This window comes from Peromyscus maniculatus, chromosome 4 (genome assembly GCF_049852395.1).
Source record: "Peromyscus maniculatus bairdii isolate BWxNUB_F1_BW_parent chromosome 4, HU_Pman_BW_mat_3.1, whole genome shotgun sequence".
In the NCBI taxonomy this organism is placed as follows: domain Eukaryota; kingdom Metazoa; phylum Chordata; class Mammalia; order Rodentia; family Cricetidae; genus Peromyscus; species Peromyscus maniculatus.
In genome coordinates, this window is record NC_134855.1 from 132354798 (window position 1) to 132374802 (window position 20005).

Sequence of the window (20005 nt, forward strand, 5' to 3'; positions counted from 1 at the left end):
TTGAGTACACAGACATTTCAATTCTTAAAACATGGACCCAAACTCTAAGAGTCATACATTGTGTTCACGTACCCAAAAGAGCCATGTATTGTTTCTCTTTAATTTATTCCAGTGATGTTCCATCCTAAACTTGGCAAGTTTTCCCTAAGACCTCACATAACAATCAAATGCTCACAGTCCTTAATTACACTGACTCACAATTTTATGCCACATACAGTACATATTCAAAATTTCAATCTTTCACAGCACATTATCACAATTGTTAGGAAAATGGACTGCCATGACTAGAGACAGTTCTGACAGGGCAAGGACCGAGGAGTGGTTTTTTAGGATACAGTTCTACTAGAAACACGAGACCAGAAATAACTGAAAATATTCCAGACACAAATGCACGACCAAGACTCCAAGTATGCTTTGTGTTGTAGGATATAAAACTAGCCCCCTCTACGGAATGTTATGGTGACCCCAGAGACAGTCACAGCCTGTCCTGATTCAGTATCCTGCTATTTTCTGGTTGTACCAAAAAATAAACAACCAGCAAGTGATTTAACCTCTTAAACAAATCATTTACACTTAAAAAATGGGATGAGGCGGGACTTCCTTCCACCTTTTAAAAAGGTTTCTAGAGCTACTAAAAAACTCGCATTTACAAAATAGTTGATAAAAATATTCCTCTGGATTGTACAAGAAGGGAGGCGGGGACACTGACAGACACGATGGATGGTTAGTCGGACTTGGCTTCTTTCTCTTCGACATCAGAGGCTGGACTCTGGTTCTCAGCCTCTCCATTTTCTGCAGGCACATCTGTGGTTTGCTGGTCAGCCACCTCCGCCTGTTTGCCCTTTGCTCCCCTCTTCCCTTTTGTTTGCACTTTTTTGTCTGATCATTTATCCTTTCCCGCCCGCGGCCTTCTTCGGCTTGGCGTCCACCTTGGCTGGGCGAGCTTGGCCGAGAGCCTCGCCAAGCTCCGCTTGGGCTCTGCCTTTGCCGCTCCGTCCGCGCTAACCTTCCTCTTGGGCATCGTGGCGGCGCTGGGTGGGAGGCGCATGCGAGGCCAAAGCCGTCACGGAGCTACACAGCCTCGGCCACCACCGCAGGAACTCGACAACTTTTGTTCTTATTCCAGGTTGCTGCACAGTGGCTTCATCTTACTCCCTGCAGCATCTCTCCCTAGGATTTGCTTCTGTCACCCACACAAACTGCCTGATGTCACTTCAGAACTGCCTGCTCTGTCTATGAGTTGGACAGAGATGCCCCTCATTTGTGATTTGGGTCATTTCACTGACAAGTCTCTCAGTTCACTTGGTGATAGCCAGATTGGAATAGTCACCAGGACTCGTACCCTCCTCTCTGCTGTCCTCCTCACCCTTCCCACCTGCACCCTCCTTTCCTTAAGTCTCTCCCACCACTTCATTGTTCTGCTCCTGGCTCCCTGGCCACCTGTCTCTCAGCTCCCTCCTGAAGCTTCTTCTGTCCCTTTGTTTTGCATGTTCAGTCTAAGTTTCCTCCTGGAACCCAGATGTTACTGAAGCCTCACTGTCTTCTGAAAACTGCTTGGCCTTAGAATAGCTGGATTGCCAAAGATGGCACACATGATTCTCAGATTCTCACAGATTGAAACCATTTCTGCCATGGCACAAGCAAATATTCCCAAATCCATTATCTCTAAAGGTTCTCTGATCTCCAGTGTCAAGTATCTCTTAACATGAAGTTTTCTTTGTTCTCCTTGCTTATTTTTGTCCTGGAGGTACAAAGGCCTGCCTGCCTCAGAATACAGAGAAGACAGACACATGTTCCATAGGCAAATGGCAGTTTATAAAAGGAAAAAGGGAAATTTCATGTGAGGATTGGTTGGTTGGTTTTGATTGGGCATTTTAATAAGGGCAACCCAAGGGGGGACAGAAGTTTGCTGGGCTTTGATAACTGGACCTTGGTGGTCAGCTTCAGAGGAAGTGGAAAAATAAGGAAATAGATCTTGGCAGCTAGTTTAGGAATGTGTTCTAACAGTTTAGCAAGGCAGAGAGGATGGGGGAAGGGAAGGCCTGCCAGAGCCATGTTTGCATGCTCAGGCCTGCTAGATCCCTTCATTACTATTTCTTTAATTTTAAAAGAAAAACTTGCTTCACAATGTCTGCTCTCAGTAATCAACCACCTATATGTCCTGGAAAATGACTGGAGGTTTCTAGATAAAAGAAAAGCAAAGTTTAAAGTTTGTACAAGTGGTAAGTGGTTTCAGTAAAAAATCTGAGGTCCCCACACTCTCCCAGATGGAGAGAGCGGGGAAGCTCAGTCAGCACCCTTCCTTTTAGAGAGATGGGTGGTCAAGGAGAAATACCTACCACAATGGGGACCTCTTCACTGTGCCATTTAAATGGATCAGCAGCTATGGGACCGGCGTCTATTGTAACTTTTTTTTTTTTTTGGTTTTTCGAGACAGGGTTTCTCTGTGTAGCTTTGCGCCTTTCCTGGGACTCACTTGGTAGCCCAGGCTGGCCTCGAACTTGCAGAGATCTGCCTGGCTCTGCCTCCCAAGTGCTGGGATTAAAGGCATGCGCCGCCACCACCGCCCGGCGGAACTTTTATTTTTAACCAAAACAAAACAAAAAGTTTATAAAGAAACATGAAGTCCATTTTGAGTTGGGGCCTATCCTGGAGTATGGTTGATAAACTTGGTGACACTGCATTGGAAGAAAAAAGACCCTGATTTTTCCTTTTCCAAGCAGGTATCATTTGGAAATAGCTTCTTGGTTGGGGCAGATTTTGCTTCTACTTTCCCCTTGCCACCATGGGATTTTTTTCCTTTTATTTTATTTTATAATACCATTCAGTTCTACACATCAGCCACAGATTCCCTTGTTCTCCCCCCTCCTGCCCCCCTTCCCTTCCCTCCAGCCCACCCCCCATTCCCACCTCCTCCAGGGCAAAGCCTCCCCCGAGGACTGAGATCAACCTGGTAGACTCAGTCCAGGCAGGTCCAGTCCCTTCCTCCCAGATTGAGCCAAGTGTCCCTGCATAAGCCCCAGGTTTCAAACAGCCAACTCATGCAATGAGCACAGGACCGGGTACCACTGCCTAGATGCCTCCCAAATAGATCAAGCCAATCAACTGTCTCACCTATTTAGAGGGCTGACCCAGTTGGGGACCCCTCAGGCTTTGGTTCATAGTTCATGTGTTTCCATTCTTTTGGCTATTTGTCCCTGTGCTTTATCCAACCTTGGTTTCAACAATTCTCACTCATATAAACCCTCCTTTTTCTCGCTAATTAGACTCCCGGAGCTCAACCCAGGGCCTAGCCATGGATCTCTGCATCCAGATTCCTCAGTCCTTGGATGGGGTTTCTGGCACCACTATTTTGGTGTTTGCCCATTACATCACCAGAATAGGTCAGTTCCAGCTGTCTCTCGAACATTGCCAGCAGTCTATTGTGGGGGTATCTTTGTGGATTTCTTTGGGCCTCTCTAGCACTTTGTTTCTTCCTTTTCTCATGTGGTCTTCATTTACCATGGTCTCCTATTCCTTGTTCTCCCTCTCTGTTCTTGATCTAGCTGGGATCTCCCGCTCCCACAGGCTCTCTTTCCCTCGACCCTCGCCCTTCATTACTCCCACTCATGTCCAGGTTTTTCATGTAGATCTCAGCCATTTCTCCATCATTGGGTGATCCTCGTGTCTTTCTTCACAGACCTGGAAAGAATAATACGCAACTTCATATGGAAAAACAAAAAACCCAGGATAGCCAAAAGAATCCTGTACAATAAAACAACTTCTGGAGGCATCACGATCCCTGACTTCAAGCTCTACTATAGAGCTGCAGTAATAAAAACAGCTTTGTATTGGCATAAAAACCGACATGTGGACCAATGGAATTGAATTGAAGACCCTGACATTAACCCACACACCTATGGACATATAATTTTTGACAAAGAAGCCAAAAGTGTACAATGGAAAAAAAGAAAGCATCTTCAACAAATGGTGCTGGCATAACTGGATATCAACGTGTAGAAGGCTGCAAATAGATCCATATCTGTCACCGTGCACAAAACTTAAGTCCAAGTAGATCAAGGACCTCAACATAAATCCAGCTACTCTGAACCTGCTAGAAGAGAAAGTAGGAAGTAGTCTTGAATGCATTGGCATAAGAGATCACTTCCTAAATATAACACCAGTAGCACAGACACTGAGAGAAACAATCAATCAATGGGACCTCTTGAAACTGAGAAGCTTTTGTAGAGCAAAGGATACGGTCAACAAGGCAAAGCGACAGCCTTCAGAATGGGAAAAAGTAAAATTTTTTTTTTTTTTTTTTGGTTTTTCGAGACAGGGTTTCTCTGTGTAGCTTTGCGCCTTTCCTAGAACTCACTCTGTAGCCCAGGATGGCCTCAAACTCACAGAGATCCGCCTGCCTCTGCCTCCCAAGTGCTGAGATTACAGGTGTGCGCCACCACTGCCCGGCGGAAAAGTAAAATTTTTATTTATGTTATTTTTCTGATTTGTTCTTTATTTTTTCAAGACACACTTTTCCTGTGCTCTGATGGTTTGGAACCCATTTCATTCTTTTTTAATTTTTTCTATTATTAAGTGATTTTCCATTCATTTTACATACCAACCACAGATTATCCTCTCCTCCTTCCTCCCTACCCCCAGCCTTCCCCCACAACCCAGCCCCATTTCCCCCTCCTCCAATGCAAGGTCTCTCACTGGGAGTCAGCAGAGCCTGGTACATTCAGTTGAGGCAGGTCCATGCCCTTCCTCCCTGCACCAAGGTTAATCAAAGTGTCCCACCATAGGCACAGGTCTCCAAAACGCCTTGAAGGAAAATCCTTGAGAATATCCTGTTGTTAAGAACACCAAAGCCAGGGTTACAAACAACACCTCAAAATTCCTCAGTAGGACACAGTAAGAGTTAGGAGTTTGGGACAAGGTTTGACTGTGAGCTGAGACATAGTGAGCATTATGTACTAGTCCCCAGATTAACTCTGAAGTGTGCATCATAATCCTCTTCACTACTCAGGGTTCTTTAAAGTAACAGAACTTATGGAATGAATGTTTTTGTGCATGTCTATAGAGTGGATTTATTAGGATGACTTACTGGCTGTGATCCAGCAAGTCCAACAATGGCTGCCTATGAACTGAGGTTCCAGGAATCCAGGAATTGTTCAGTCCACAATGCTGGATGTCTTAGATGGTCTTCAGTAAATCCATGAATCCTAAAGAAGTAGGCTTTAATGCCTGTGAAGGAATGCACTTGAACTTTGAATGAGAGCAAGGAGGAAGAGAGACAAAGAGAGGGGGGAGACAGAGAGAGAGAACTTCCATCATCCATGTCCTGTATAAAGGCTTCAAGAAGAATATGTGGCCCAGATTACAAGTGTGTCAACCCACCTCAAAGAACTAGATTAGAAGTGGACCATCCTACTTCAAAGGGTCTAGTTAAGCAAAGAAATCCCTCACAAGTGTGCCCTGCCTAATTTGGGTGCAGTTAATGCCCGATGTAGTCCAGCTGATTACCAAGAATAGCCATCACAACCTCCACATTCTACATATGAAGGACAGAGAAAGTGAGATTTAAAAAATTGACCATGTGCAGAAAGGAGATGGAAGAGACAAGGAAAATCCCCCATCACTCCACCACAGATGCACACTGTGACCCGTGCACTGCCAGGGTGCTGAATGTCATTGGAGATTGGTGAGCAGTTCTACTCGAAAGAATTTGAATGCTCTGGACTCCCAGCAGAGCAGAAAGAATAATGAAAAGTTATCAATGAAGTGGTTGAAGACAGCCAGTGGCCAGTTAGCACTTCCTGCCCCACGGCTCTGGATCCAAGTCGTTTGGCTCAATGTCCATCCCTGCTATCCTCCCATTGGTCCTTGGAAAAGCTGCTTCATCCATTTAAATTATTCTCAGGTTTAACCATCATAGAAGTCCCCTTTGCATGCTAGGCACAACACTGCAGAGGAGCAGCAGCTGAGCCGCCCATAGTGAAGGAGCAGTTCATGTGTCGATGTGCTTATAATCCTGGGCATGGAAATGGAGAGCGGTGACCTCTGGTCTTTAACATCACTGCGTGTGTCATTCCTTCCTTCACTCGTCTATGATGCTGTAAGTTAAACATCTGAAAGGAGCCAGTCACTGCTTGAGATTCGAAGGTCACCACAATGAAGAGCACAGAAGGCTCTCTGTGTCCCCAGGGATGGTGTTCGGTTCTAGTCACTGCTTGAGATTCTAATGTCACCACAATGAAGAGGACACACAAGGCTCTGTGTCCAGGGATTTGATTCTATTCTGTCCAACTAACCATGAAGGGAGAAATACAGAGCCCACAATATCACAGAGAGGGCTTGATGTTTTAGGAAACCACAGCAGGAGGTTATGAGACAAGGAGGTGGGAACTGAGAAGCTGAGGGAAGACAGAAGGCTGTTTGAGGGTGAGAACTTACAAATGAACCATGAAGGACAGACAGAGGAAGCTGTGCTAGGACACACGTGGAGGATGAGACTGTGGGAAGGGTGTGAGGGAGGCATGCATGAGCTTTCTTTTTTAAACAAAGAAATCAAGCCGAGTGGCTGCAGAATAGAGGGAGTTCACTGTGAGGGGACATTTGACAAGAGTGATGTTGTATTTCCAGTGCTGGGGAATCTCTGGGGCTCACTGGCCAGCCAATCATGCCTAGTCAGTGAGTCTAGGGCCAAGCGAGAAACACTCCCTCAAAATTTAAGTGGATGGGACTCAAGTACCAAGCCCCAACATTGATATCCAATCTCCATGTGGACACATGTGCCCACACACATGAGCACACTCACACATGCATGCCATCCACTGTCTTCTGTGATTTCCTTTTCTTCATAAACCACAGTCCTGTGTGACGTACTGCAATCTCCCATGCTCTTTTCAGTCTCCCCCACTAGCATGTGGACGTGTTCAGACAGAAGATATATGCTGTCTGCTGCTTTACCTCAAGAGCCAGGATGACTTCCAGAGCCATAGCCTGGAGAGGGTGGAGCAATTGATGCATTTCTTGCAGTAAGTGATACTGTGCCAAGTTCTGTGGAAGCAGATGAGGAGCCCAGCAGCCACCCCAGGGGCTTCAGGAAGCTTTACTGAGGTGTCAGGATCTGACAGGGGTAGAAGGATGACACCCCTGCCACACACCTGGCCTCAGCAGCTCTACTTAGTCAAGGAGGGAGATTCCATAACTCCTGTCTTCTATCCTTGACTCAAAACCACAACCAAATGGCCAAAACTGCCAAGTTCTGCTGCTTGCTGGGGCTGGAACATGGCCCCCTCATTCAATTATGTCTTCTCTAGGTTTTCAAAGGTTACCTTCACTGGTTAAGCTTGGATATCCTGGAACTTGCTCTGTAGACCAGGCTATCCTCAGACTTAGAGATCTGCCTTCTGAGTGTGGGAATTAGTTATACAATACCACACCTGGCCCTAAGCTCTTCTCTAATTCCTTTTAATTTTTATTTAATCTCCTTTCACTTTCCTTTAATTCATTTTTCACAAGTTGGAATCTTATCTGAGTGGGGTCTGGCCCTGAGGTCACCACTCTCTTTTCATATCAGTCTTATCTTTAATGTGTTTGTCTCTTTGAGCACGGGATTTGGCTCCATTCCACTTCCTGGTGGCCCATTTCTCCTCAAACTATAGATTTTATTTTTCCTTTCTGAGCTTGCTCCTTTTCATTATGGATCTTCATAAGAGTGAACACTAGTAACCACATGACAGAGTCAATATGAGGCTGTTCTGAGACTTCCTCTGTCAATTAAAATAATCCAAAATTCTTCACTTTAGCCTCAGGAAGACTTTCAGAACAATGGTAAAAAGCAGCTACATTCTTTGCCAAAATATCACAAGAAGAGTCTCTAGGATGCATACTGAAATCCTTCTCCTCTGAAACTTCTTGAGCCAGGTCCCCACAGCTAAAATCACATTCAGCATCACTGTCTTCCATGTTCCTACTAGCATGGCCTATTTGGGGCCCTGTTTAAAGCACTCTACTGCTTTCCTAATCCAAATCCCCAAATCTATATTCCTTCAAACAAAAGCAAGGTCAGGCCTATCACAGAAATACCCCACTCTTGGTACCACCTTTTGTCTTAGTTACAGTTTTATTGCTTTCAAGAGATACCATCACCCTGGCAACTTTTATAAAGGAAAACATTTCACTGAAGCTGGATTACATTTTACATTTTCAAAGGTTTAGTACTGTGGAATAATCCTGTACACTGTAAAATTTTGTTGCTCTCATTGTTAAGAATAAGCTGATTGGCTGGTAGCCAGATAGGAAGTATATTCAGGACAACTAAACTAGGGATGCTGGGATTAAGAAGGGAAGAATTAGAGTCACGAGATTGACAGAGAGAAGCAAGATGGGCATGCCATACTGAGAAAACTTACAGAGCTGTATGGCAAGGCATAGATAAGAAATGTGCGTTAACATAAATTTAATACTGAGCAATAATAAGGCTTAGCAATTGGCTGAATATTTTTTGTGATTATATAAGCCTCAGTGTGTATAGTTGTGAGCTTGTGGCAGAACAGAAACTACTCCTACAAATGGCATCCAACTTGGTCTGTGCCTACAAACAGCAGGAAGTAGTCTAAAGAGCAATGCCCACGTTCCCAAAAAATGTGTGGTGGATGTTTATTATCATTTAAGGGGGATTGGTCCCAAGTTGTTATTGGTCACAGTTAAATAAAAAAAAAAAGCTAGAAAAAAAGTTATTCAAAACTCTCTTTCTGAAAGAAATAGGAAGGATATAGAAATGAAAGCTTATATTATTGAATCTACTAGTCTTAAATATTTTACATTGTTATAGATGTTGGTATATTCATACACACTTAAAGTTAATTTTGTTATACTGTATGTATATTTCTACTCTTGTTTAGAGTATTGTGCTTGTACAGTTCATTTAAAATTATAATATATAATTAAGATTTATTTAGTAATTTATTTAGTTATTTACTTAGTAGTTAGTAGTTTAGTTATTTATTTAGTAATTAGTAATCTATAGTAGTCAAACTTACAGTCATATTTGTTATGTTTTCAAGGTCAGACACATATATGTAGATAGATAGATGGTCTTCAAATACTTCTAAGTCCTACAAAATGCAGCATTTAATATGTTGACTCACCTAAGGCTTTTCATGACAGTGAGACAGTGAAAAGCACCAATCAATTTCGACAAAGACAGTGGGCATCAAAAATCTCAATACAGAATTTGTTTTCTTTATGGAAAAAGCTAGCTATGTGGCAAAGAAACTGTTCCTGCCTCAATTGCTAACAGTTACTGTCCAAATAGATCAGCAGGACACACACAAAAAGGGACTGCCGAACTTTGCAAAGACAAGTTAAGACAGTACTTCAAAACTTCCTGCTTTTCAAAAAGTCTATCAGATATTCTAGGCTTGAAGGCAGGAATGGATTCTGGAACATTTCAGAGAAACTTGGGTGATAGTCCACACAGCCAGCAGTTTCTCTCAATTTTTGGAAGTTGCTTGAAAAGCACTTCCTGTTTACTCCATATTATTATATCCTTCTGGGATCTTTGATGGACTTGAAGACTATACAGTTATAATTAATTGTTTCCTTAGTTATGATAAAAAGGTAAATTAGTTGCAAAACTATAGACTCATGCAGATTAAAAAAATATATAGTAGATTATTTTCTCTAATTTAGTCTAATACAAATGAACTGGAAATTGAAACTGTAATTCTTAATGGATAACTGTTTTTGCTATATATAGTTTTACTATGTTAAGGTCAAAATCTTCCTTTTTAATTAGACAAAAAGAGGGAAATGCTTTGGAATAATACTGTACACTGTGAAAATGTGTTGCTCTCATTGTTAATAAGAAGGTGATTGTGATGAAGAAGGGAGGAGTCAGGGAGTTGCCAGACAGAGAGAAGCAAGATGGTCATGCCATACTGAGAAAAGGTACCAAGACACGAAGCAAAGCATAGATAAGAAATATGGGTCAACATCAATGTAAAAGTTAGCTAGTAAAAAGGCTGAGCTATTTGCCAATCATTTGTAATTAATATAAGCCTCAGTGTGTCTATTTGGGAGCTGCTGGCAAGACAGAAACTTCTGCCTACAGTTTAGTACATTATCTTCATGGCAAGAAGCATAGCAGCATACAGGCAGACAAAGTGCTACAGAAGGAGCTGAGAATTCTACATCATTCTCCAGAGGCAGCAGAAGGAGACTGTGTGCCACACTGGGTATAGCTCGAACACATGAAACCTCAAATCCTGCCCCCAAAATGATACACTTCCTCCAAAAAGGCCTCACCTATTCCAACAAGGCCACACAGCCTAATAGTGCCACTCACTATTTATGCATTCAAACACATGAGTTTATGAGGGCCATTTCTATTCAAACCACCACATCCTGGAATGCACAAAAAGCTAGATGTGCTGGATGACATCTATGATACCAGTGTTCCTAAAGTGAGATAAAAGAGAAAAAAGGAACCGGAGAACTGCCCCAAATCTCATTCCAGCCTGGAGTGAAGGCTCCAGCCTTCAGTTTCTCCACTCTCAGTGCAGAGCTGTGTCCACCACCATTGTCTCCTGCTCCATTTCTTCTTCCTATTCTTCCACCTTTTCTTCTTTTTCTTCTTCACTCTCTCCTTTCCTCCTTCAGAGCCTCCCTGTCACTCTTTCCTTCCCTCTCTCCCTCTCATGAGCTTGCATTTTCATTTCTCTCACCTTTCTTTTCTTCCACAAACACTTGTCCCCAGTTGTAGCTCAGGAGCCAGCTCTAGTGACTAAGATGGAAAAATCAGACAACCAGCAGCTCAGAGGACCCAGAGCCACCAATAACTCCTCCAGGGCCCATTTTTGGTTTCTTTGGAATTTTTCAGCAAATGCTCAAGGACCACTCCACAGAACAAAAGATGCAAATCCCAGTCAAGAGGGAACAAGACCCTTGGTTACTTCCCATCTTCCAGCAGAAGGTATGAGGGGCTACCTGTAACCAAGGTTAGAGCAATGTGTTGGATGTCTTTTAAAGATGTATTTGTTTTTGGTGTAAGTATCATTGCTTGCATGAGTTTCTATGCAGCATGTGTGTACAGTGCCCTCAGGAGGTCAGAAGAGGGCTGTGAATCCCCAGGGACAGGAAGTCACAGGCAGTTGTGAGTTGTCATTTGGGTTCTGCAAAACAACTACTGCTGCTCTGCACAGTAGTAATGGCTCCTCACCACGAGCCACTTCTCCAGCTCAAGGTGCAGGGTTTCAGGAATAGAGCAAGTGTGTCACCCTGACAATGTCAACATTGATAAAAATGTAATTAAATATCTTCAGATGATAGGTTATATAGTTTCACTAATTGCTACATTTATCTATGATAAAATGACAGGTACTTAAACATTTTTTTCTGCCTTTGTCTTCCTTATATTCAATGACTTTCAAGCAGAGGGTTTATATGTGAGAATGGGATAAAGTGAATGAACTTTTTCTCTGGCTCCGTCACTCTGGCTCTATCACTTGGGATCAAAAATCACTTTGCAGGTTGGTATAGAAATCCACAACAGAGAACCTACCTAAGTTTAAAAAACGACATGGTATTAGGAGTGTGGTGGACCCAAGTCTGTGTCTGTTATACTGTGGAAAGGTCTGTGGAATGCTTCTATCCTTCTGGGTAAGGGAAATCTAGGAAGCAGAGCTTCTTATTATATCCAAGCCTGGTTCCTGTATGACCCAGCCCCAAGACTGGCCTCTCTGTTCTCAGTAGCCTTTAAAAAACAGTGCACTGAGTTCTGATTAGGAACAAATTAAGAGCTAAGGTAAGTGGGATCAGGAAGCTGTCATGACTGGAGATTATCACAAGTTGGGAATAGAATGTCCTACACCAGGACAGATAATCATTAATGATTCACAGGGAACTTTTAATCAGAAATTAATACATGACACTTATGTTCCAGTCTTTGATCCTGACAGAGAATTACTTTACATCCAAGGATAATGTCTGTACAAAGAGGGAAGCTCTTTTCAAGGTGACTCAGAGCAGCCAGCACAGGCCTAAGATGGCCTCTAGAAGCCCAACTCTCCCTAACAAGAGCCCTTGTGTGCTCTGTAATGTAATTGCAGACATTACTGTTGGCCGTGTGCACAGCCTGCCCAGTGTGAGGACAGTGCTGTGTAATGTAACTGCAGACATTACTGTCCCCATGTGCACAGCCTGCCTAGTGTGAGGAGAGTGCTGTGTAATGTAATTGCAGACATTGCTGTGGGCCATGTGCACAGCCTGCCCAGTGTGAGGACATTCACATGTGTTTCCCACCTGTTTTCTCTGCACATGGATAGCAGGGAGGTGAGGTGCACTTTCCAGTCTCACTTCACAGAGAGGAAACCCCAACCCAAGTACTTCAGCCAGGAGTAGGAAGAACGAGGATTTGAACCCAGGTCCCCCTAGTCCTAGTGAGAGGTTCTGAACTGACCGCTCCAATTGCTCTCACCACCATCATGGTGCCCCACACACTCCCCTGCCCATAATTCCAAGAACATCCAGGTAAAAGGTGTTAGTTAAACTATTTAGCAGCTAAGGCAAATGAGATCCACCATCTCCAACTCCAGCAGCCCCAGGCTGTGTTCCTGGGCTGTGAAAACCCCTCTTAACAAGATTTCAGCATGGCCCTTGGATCTGTGCCCCATAGCTGGGAACAGGTTTTTCATGGGTTTGTGGAACATGGTGGCAGGCAGACAGTGAGAGAGTCTACATAGAGAAGCGAGCCATGCAAGGCCACAGCAGGCTCTGACTGGCAGAGCTCTGAGAATCACAAGTTCATAATGTCTTTGCTATGGTCACCTCATGTTGAGGACAGGCCCTAAGGACTTGGTAAATAGCAGTGACCCGCTCTGTGCTGTCCCAGGTCCCACTTGTTTCTGTGCTGCTCTGACTTGACATGGGCACCGTTGGTGACCAATTCAAACAATGGGGCCTGTGGACAACAGGCTGCACAGGCCTAGGGACAGTCCTGCCCTGCCACCCTCTGCTGCCTGATGAAGGTGGAAGGACCCAAACACTGGGTTCCACCCCGTGTGAACTTGACACCTGTGGGACTCACAGAAAACTGTTTCTTCCAATGGAAAATGAGGCTTCAAACTTACCTCCTGATGACAAGCTAAATAAAGTGTATCTAGTCTAAAGATCAAGCAGCGGGCAAAGGGCTTCATCTGCCTTCAGGGAGACTGAGTCCTATTCAATGCTGCCCCCAGAAGCTACATGCTAGAACAGCTTAGAAGGGTTTATGCTTCTGCAATCCACACTGTGAAGAGCTCTGCATATAAGTTACAAGATTTGGAGATACAGCTCTATAAGTTACAAGATTTGGAGATACAGCTCGGCTCTTAGGTCAGAGCAGGATGAGCTCACAAAATGTTAGATGGCATTCAATCCTGAGTCCTCTATACTTCAGTTCTTTCTCTTCCTGACATCCTAAGGAGGCCAGATACCAGCTTTGGTCTGAGTCCACAATCTATATACAATAATCTGCAAAAGTCCATCATAGAATAAAGCAATTATTAAGAACATGAATTAAGGGACATCATTTCAGGACCTGGATCCAGCTATAACCTAAGTCAGATACATTCCATGAGTTTGTATTTCATATCCGTAGCCTCCCTTGCTTATTTGCTTTATCCTGTTAAACTAAGGGAGCTGGGTTCCTCCCTCTCTGACCAGAGCCATCCTGGCTTGTGCATTCATACAACATCTACCTCCTGTGCAATGGCAACAATTGGTCACACAGCCACACTATAATCATTTCCAGTATCAAGGTAAGAAAGATGTGAATTACTCAACCAGCTTGATGTCTAAAGAAGAAACACTAATCATCGACAGCACAATGGTCATGATCCCACTTACTTTCCTCCTTTATTTTTAGTGTTGCTGGAATTTTCTACACTGAGCAATAACCTTGTAAGGGAAAATTAAACAAAATCATCTAGGTATCTGGAATTAAATACATGTACTTGAGTAAGAGAGGTAAGGGGAGTTGTTGTGATTGACAGGTCACAGCACCCACTCATAGAGGCTGGGTCTGCCCAAGAGGGATAACAAGCACATTCTTGCAAGAAAAGAAATATAGGAAGGATGGGCAGAGCGATGTGGGAGCCACAATTCTTCCCTACTTATTGTATGATCATAAGCAATTGTCTTTACCCCTGAGTTTCCAAATGATGAAATGCACAAGCCAAGGCAAATGCTATGAACTTTCCTACCAGAACTTTCTCCTATTCATCCATTCTGGGTCTTCTTCCCAACTCATACTGAAACCACAACTTCATGGCAAGGTCCACAACTCTGGGTCTTAGTGTTGATACAAATTCATCACTATCCATCACTCAAGCAGGTTCTGTGACCATTGGTTTGGAATATTTTAGCTAACCTAGGTATTTTCTTTGGAGACTCCTTAGAACATCCTGAAATGAGGACTTGCTTCTAATCCTGTGACCACTATATAAGGGCCACTGTGACCCAAGCATCCCAGGAGACAGCACAGAGAAAGAAGTATTTTGTGTGCCTCCTCCTCCAAACCAGTAAGTATCCTCTCCAATGTAAAGCCCTACGTGAGAGTCTTCTTGAGTCTTTGGAGCAAGAAGCAGAGGAAAGTTGCTGTCTGTGCTAGGGAAGTTTTGACTCTAATGGATTTGAAGACATAGATGATACTGTGTCTGACTAATGACAAGCTAGGTTCATGATTCTGTTGACTGATCAGATTGTATTCATCAATGCCTTGTCTCAGTGTGTGGAGAAAGGCTTCTTCCTGGAATCTAGGCTCAAAAGTGCCACAAGCCATAGCTGTTTCACCTGGTATTGGGAGTCTTGAAATGTTCTCTGGGGAGGGATCTGAAGCTGGCTTCATGGAAGGGGTGAAGTTTCCCTGAAGCAAGAGAACAGATTTAGGTAACAAATCAAGGAGAAAATATGTCTCAAGCTGAGAAGGCAGCAAGCACAAAGGACCTGAGAATAAAGAGCCTGGGTCAGCTTGTCTTTCCAAGCCCCGCCCCTCCACAACCTTGCTGGGTCTCTAAAGTTTCTCCTCCTCCCAACCATGCCAGCTCATCTCCAGAACAAACCAACTATTTTTCTCAGTTACTATTTTATGTAGTTGTGTCTGCTGTTCTTAAATTCACTATAACTGGGGTTCACTGTGTCATTTCCCTACATCCTTAGTTCCCATCCCTCTCCCTCCCCTGCTGTCCTCCCTCATCCCCACCCAGTGCTAATCTCTACCTCCTTCCTTTACCTTCCTGTCACAAGCATTCTTTGTTCTTTGTCTCCTTCCCCCTCTTCTCTTCCTTAGGATTTCTTCTTCCATGGTCTCCTTATCTTATGACCTCACACATGTTCAACACATTCCTGTGTGTGTGTGTGTGTGTGTGTGTGTGTGTGTGTGTGTGTGTATGCGTATGTATATGTATGTATGTATGTATGTATGTATGTATGTATATGTATATATACATATATATGCACATTTAAATCTCATTTGTACAAGACAGGAAATGGGGTGTTTTGCCATTCTGAATCTGGGTTATCTTGTTTAACAAAATGACTTCCACTTCCATTCATTTCATGGCAATGTCATGATTTCATTTTTTCTCATGGCTGAATAAAATACCCTTGTGCACTTGGCATCAATTTCTTTATCCACTGGCAATGGTGGCCATCTCTGGTGGTTCCATTTCTTACCTATTATGCACAGAAGCACCTGTGTCTTGTTGGAAAGTCAAGTGTAAGAGTGATAGGTATTCACTGTGGATTCTTGTTTCCTTTTCTTCCTCTATGACAATACAGGTGTCAGGACCAAAGATGTTCCAACTTGGGAGCCTTGTTGTCCTTTGCAGCCTGCTCACTGGGACCTCAGCAGCACTTCCAGGTAATATTGGCACTAACCTAAATAATTTGGACATTCTGAATTCTGTCTCTGGAAATGAGTCAGTAAATTTGCCACCAGCTAGGTCCAGGAGTAACCTAATAAACACTGTACCTTCACAGAAATTGGAAAGACAATTTTCAGCTTCATACAAACAAACAAAACAGGATAGCTAAAACAATCCTGAAAAAAAAATTCTGGAGGCATCAACATCCCTGATTTTAGGTTGTACTAGAGAGCAATAGTAATAAAAACAGCATGATATTAACATAACCTGTAAGCAAGCCCCAATTAAATGTTTTCCTTTTTAAAAAAAATAAAAATAAAAAAAAATAAACACTGTACCTGCAATAGCAGAGGGCTGGGAGGGGGCAATGTTGCCCGTTATTGGTGGCTTACAGAGAAATGTGCAGCCTTTCAATTCCTGTCAGTCCTTTATATTTTTAGATGTGACCAATGTGTTGACATCATATCCTAATAGAGTTCTCTGAGTACATGCACAGAATAAATTCTTCAAAGTGAGATTTCCAAATTTCTAAAGTTTGTATTTGAAATTATTTAAACTGTTGACAAATATTCCCCTATTCACTTTCTCTGGCAGTTTGAGGGACCCTGTCTCCACACTGCTCTCTTGCACTAACCTGGACACCTTTAACTGGTTTGCCATTATCAGAGATGCAAGAATCTGACTCATCTCACTTTGCATTTCTCTAATTCTAACCATCCTCTCCTTTTTTCATACATTTACTACTGGTTTACATAATTTAAATTGTTGTGTCAAAATTATTGTGTCAGGACAGAGCCAAGATGCAGTATTCAAATTAAGTTTTATTGAAACTGATTTTAAGATTTTATTTTCATTCTTGTGGATGTATCTCTCTGTGCACATCTCTGTGTGTGCCCACAGAAGCCAGAACAGGGTGTCAGATCCTGTGGAGTTAGAGATGGTTATGAAATGTTCAGTAGGGTGCTGGGTCTAGTCTTCTACTCTAGTCTTCTGCAAGAGAAGCAAGCACTGTTGAGCCAACTCTCCAGTCTCAACACTGAATTAGAATCACAGAGAGTATGTGGATATACATGAAGTCCTTACTTAAAAACAATTCAAGCCTACAAAAGCAGTCCACAGAAACAAAGGCTGGTCTTCACAGGTGAATGAAATTACTTTAAATAATTACAATTATTTAACCTACAGCTAAATAATTTTGTTATTTAAATAATTTTAAGTAACTAATTAACACTAAGTAAATAAAGCTGAAGGATGAACTGAAACAACACTGTACAAGTGAGACAAAACAGTTATGGCATCACTAGGCTCATCTAAACTGATTTACACGCAAACAAATGAAACAGGTTTCAAACTGTGGAGAAATTAAAAGGCGAAACTGTTTTACAGTCAATATTTTAAAGTATCATTTTAAGTCATGGCTCATTTTGAAAAGATTGGGGGATTGTTGTTGCTGTTGTTGTTGATTCATTCTGTTTTATTTCAGATTAATAATTGCTTTGTTTCACAGTAGAGACATTTTCTACATAAATATCCCTAATACTTCACACATGCAGTCTGGCACATGACACCTATTCTATGCATTTCCCGGTTGCTCTCTGAGATCTTTTGTTAGGACTCTCTCTCCTGCTCCAATGATATTTTCTGTAGGCCAAATTCCCAGCTGTCAGATTGGGACACCTATTCTCCTCTTTCACTGGTTGCATCAATATTTGTCCTCTTCCCCCCCCCCCCCCTGGTTCTCCATTTCTCCATTTCTTGGTTTATTCTCTCCAGTTCTTGACTACGGTTTTCAGACTCACATAACAATCTCAATAAGAGCAACAGATCCTCAAGTCACCCCTGAAAACAGGCATACACAATCCACTTCCATTGCTTGGCCAATTACCAATTGTTTTTGATAAGTGACTGACATTAATATTTAGTCAGCCTGGAAACAGTGCATGGATCCAGCTGTGTGCATACATTTCCTAATCTAAGGAATCTCAGTTTCCTCTTCTGAACAATGGAGATGGTGGCAGTCCTTTCTTGCTGAGCTGTGACAGACTGAATGAAACAGCTCAGGGAAACTGACTCTCTGAGATAGGAGGATGGGAGCTCATTCCCTAGTGCTGCAGACACTGATTGATGACTGTTGTGACAGAATTCATTCAGAAGCTGGATGTGCCAGTCAGCTTCAGTGAGAAAATTGAGTATCAGGACGGGATGATCAAAAACAACTTTGTACATCCTGACAATTCAGAGACTTTAAGAAGATTAAACGACTCTTATTGGGATGATTTGAGGTGAGTTGGTGCTTCTTTACTCGCAGAAAAGGGAATAACCCTTTGGGGAGGCCGGTTCAATGTCAAAGACCTATAGATAAGCCTTGTCATCTCCACAGAGCTGAAGAATTCCGAGGCAAGGAACATTAGAGCTTGAGTAAGGTTGAGGCAGAACTCCAGGGCCAGTTCACACATCTGTTTTCCCACAGTCTGTAATTTCAGGCTCAATGTGAACGTTCCATTTGCCCCCATCTCCACCTTCATGGTGGTACCTAAAGCCTTTCTCTAAGATAACACTTTCTTTCTTCAAATTTAGCCAGAATTAAAAGTCCAAGTTCTTTCAAGGGACAAGAAGCTAAAATCACACCCCATTAGTCCCAAGCAATGGCTTTCTAGAGTTTTGAGTCACACAGTCCTGGGTTCAAGTACTGGCTCTGCTGCCTATTGTTTTCCTTGCTCTGAAATGTCCTTGAGAGTGTAGAGGCTCAAATTTCTGAACAGGACCTAGTGAGGACACGAGGGTGATGAGGAGACTTCAAATATTGCAGGATGGATGACTAGAGTGCACTTGTGGTTTGTGGCAGGAATATATTCAGTGAACGGAGAAAGAGGGACTTGCAACGTGGCCTGTCTTCCAACGACAACGGCACAGAGATGAAGATGCCCCTGATTTTGGATTCTTCTGTGTATCTGTGAGTAGATGTCATTTAAATTTAGAGGGTGCTGTGACCTGGCCATTTGAGTGGGAACTTCATTCCCAGGTACTTCATGACCTCTGCCCTCTGTTTCCTAATCTGTTAAAGGGGAGACGATCTGAGGCCTAAAAACCCAGTCTTGAAAGTATTATAGTGAAAACAGGCCACATTAAATCTCTTTCAAAAAAATGTCCTATGCAACATCCTTTTTTGTGTGTATGTTGCATGTGTATATATGTGTCTATACTGACTCACATATGTACTCACAAGTAATGGTGGAGGTCAGAGGCAAACATCAGGAATCTGCCTCTATCTTTTGCCACATTAATTTTTGAGATATGGTTTCTCATAGAAACTAGAACTCGGAGATTATGGAGAGACTAGATGAACAAGTAAAATATAATTTTAAAAAATTAATTTAAACAGGCAGAGAAGGAAATGACCAAGTCAAGAACTTGTGCGAAAGAATTTCCCGGAATGGGGTTATATTTCAGGGAGAGCACTGGCCTGTGAGAGCCTGGATTCCATCAGCAGCAGTGGGGGGCATAGGGCCTGTATGAAGTCTATGCACTTATGAAGCCATGAGCTGTGAGATCTTGGGGTACTTACTTAACCTCTCTATATCCAGGTCTCTTCACTCTGAAAACAGTGTGATTTATCTCCTAGCACTGTTGTAGTGATTAAGTGGATTAATCACGTATAATACAAGAAATGAACACATGGGATTTGTGTCACAAATGTTAGCAATTATCTTCATTCTTAGTCTAATGCCAAGTAAAAAGCTCACATGTGCTGAACATGCATGACCTACAAAACTCTAATACAAATGCGTAAATTTTGTGGAGAATATGTAAAATGATGACATTGCCCAGATGTTATTGACAATGCCTTTAAACACACTTCATTGCATCCACTCCGAAGAGGAAAACCAGGGCAGCCTGCAGAGCCTTCTAGTCCTGTGTTCAGTGTGATTTCTATTTTCTGCAGGGCTAATGATAACCCCAGGAATAATACCACCATTTTCTTGAAACTCCAATGTTCATTAAGGGTTGAGAGAGAGAGCCAGAACAGCCTGCCCTATGTGACCATGTGGAAATGCTCAAATGAAACAATGAAGGACATCTCTGATTCATCAGGCAGGTAAGACTCATCCATC

The 20005-nt window shown here is 42.7% G+C and overlaps 1 pseudogene; it reads right to left on the reverse strand.

Moving 5' to 3' along the window:
• Nucleotides 1-657: 657 nt before the first annotated feature.
• Nucleotides 658-1034, reverse strand: LOC143272776 (non-histone chromosomal protein HMG-14 pseudogene; annotated as a pseudogene).
• Nucleotides 1035-20005: the final 18971 nt, after the last annotated feature.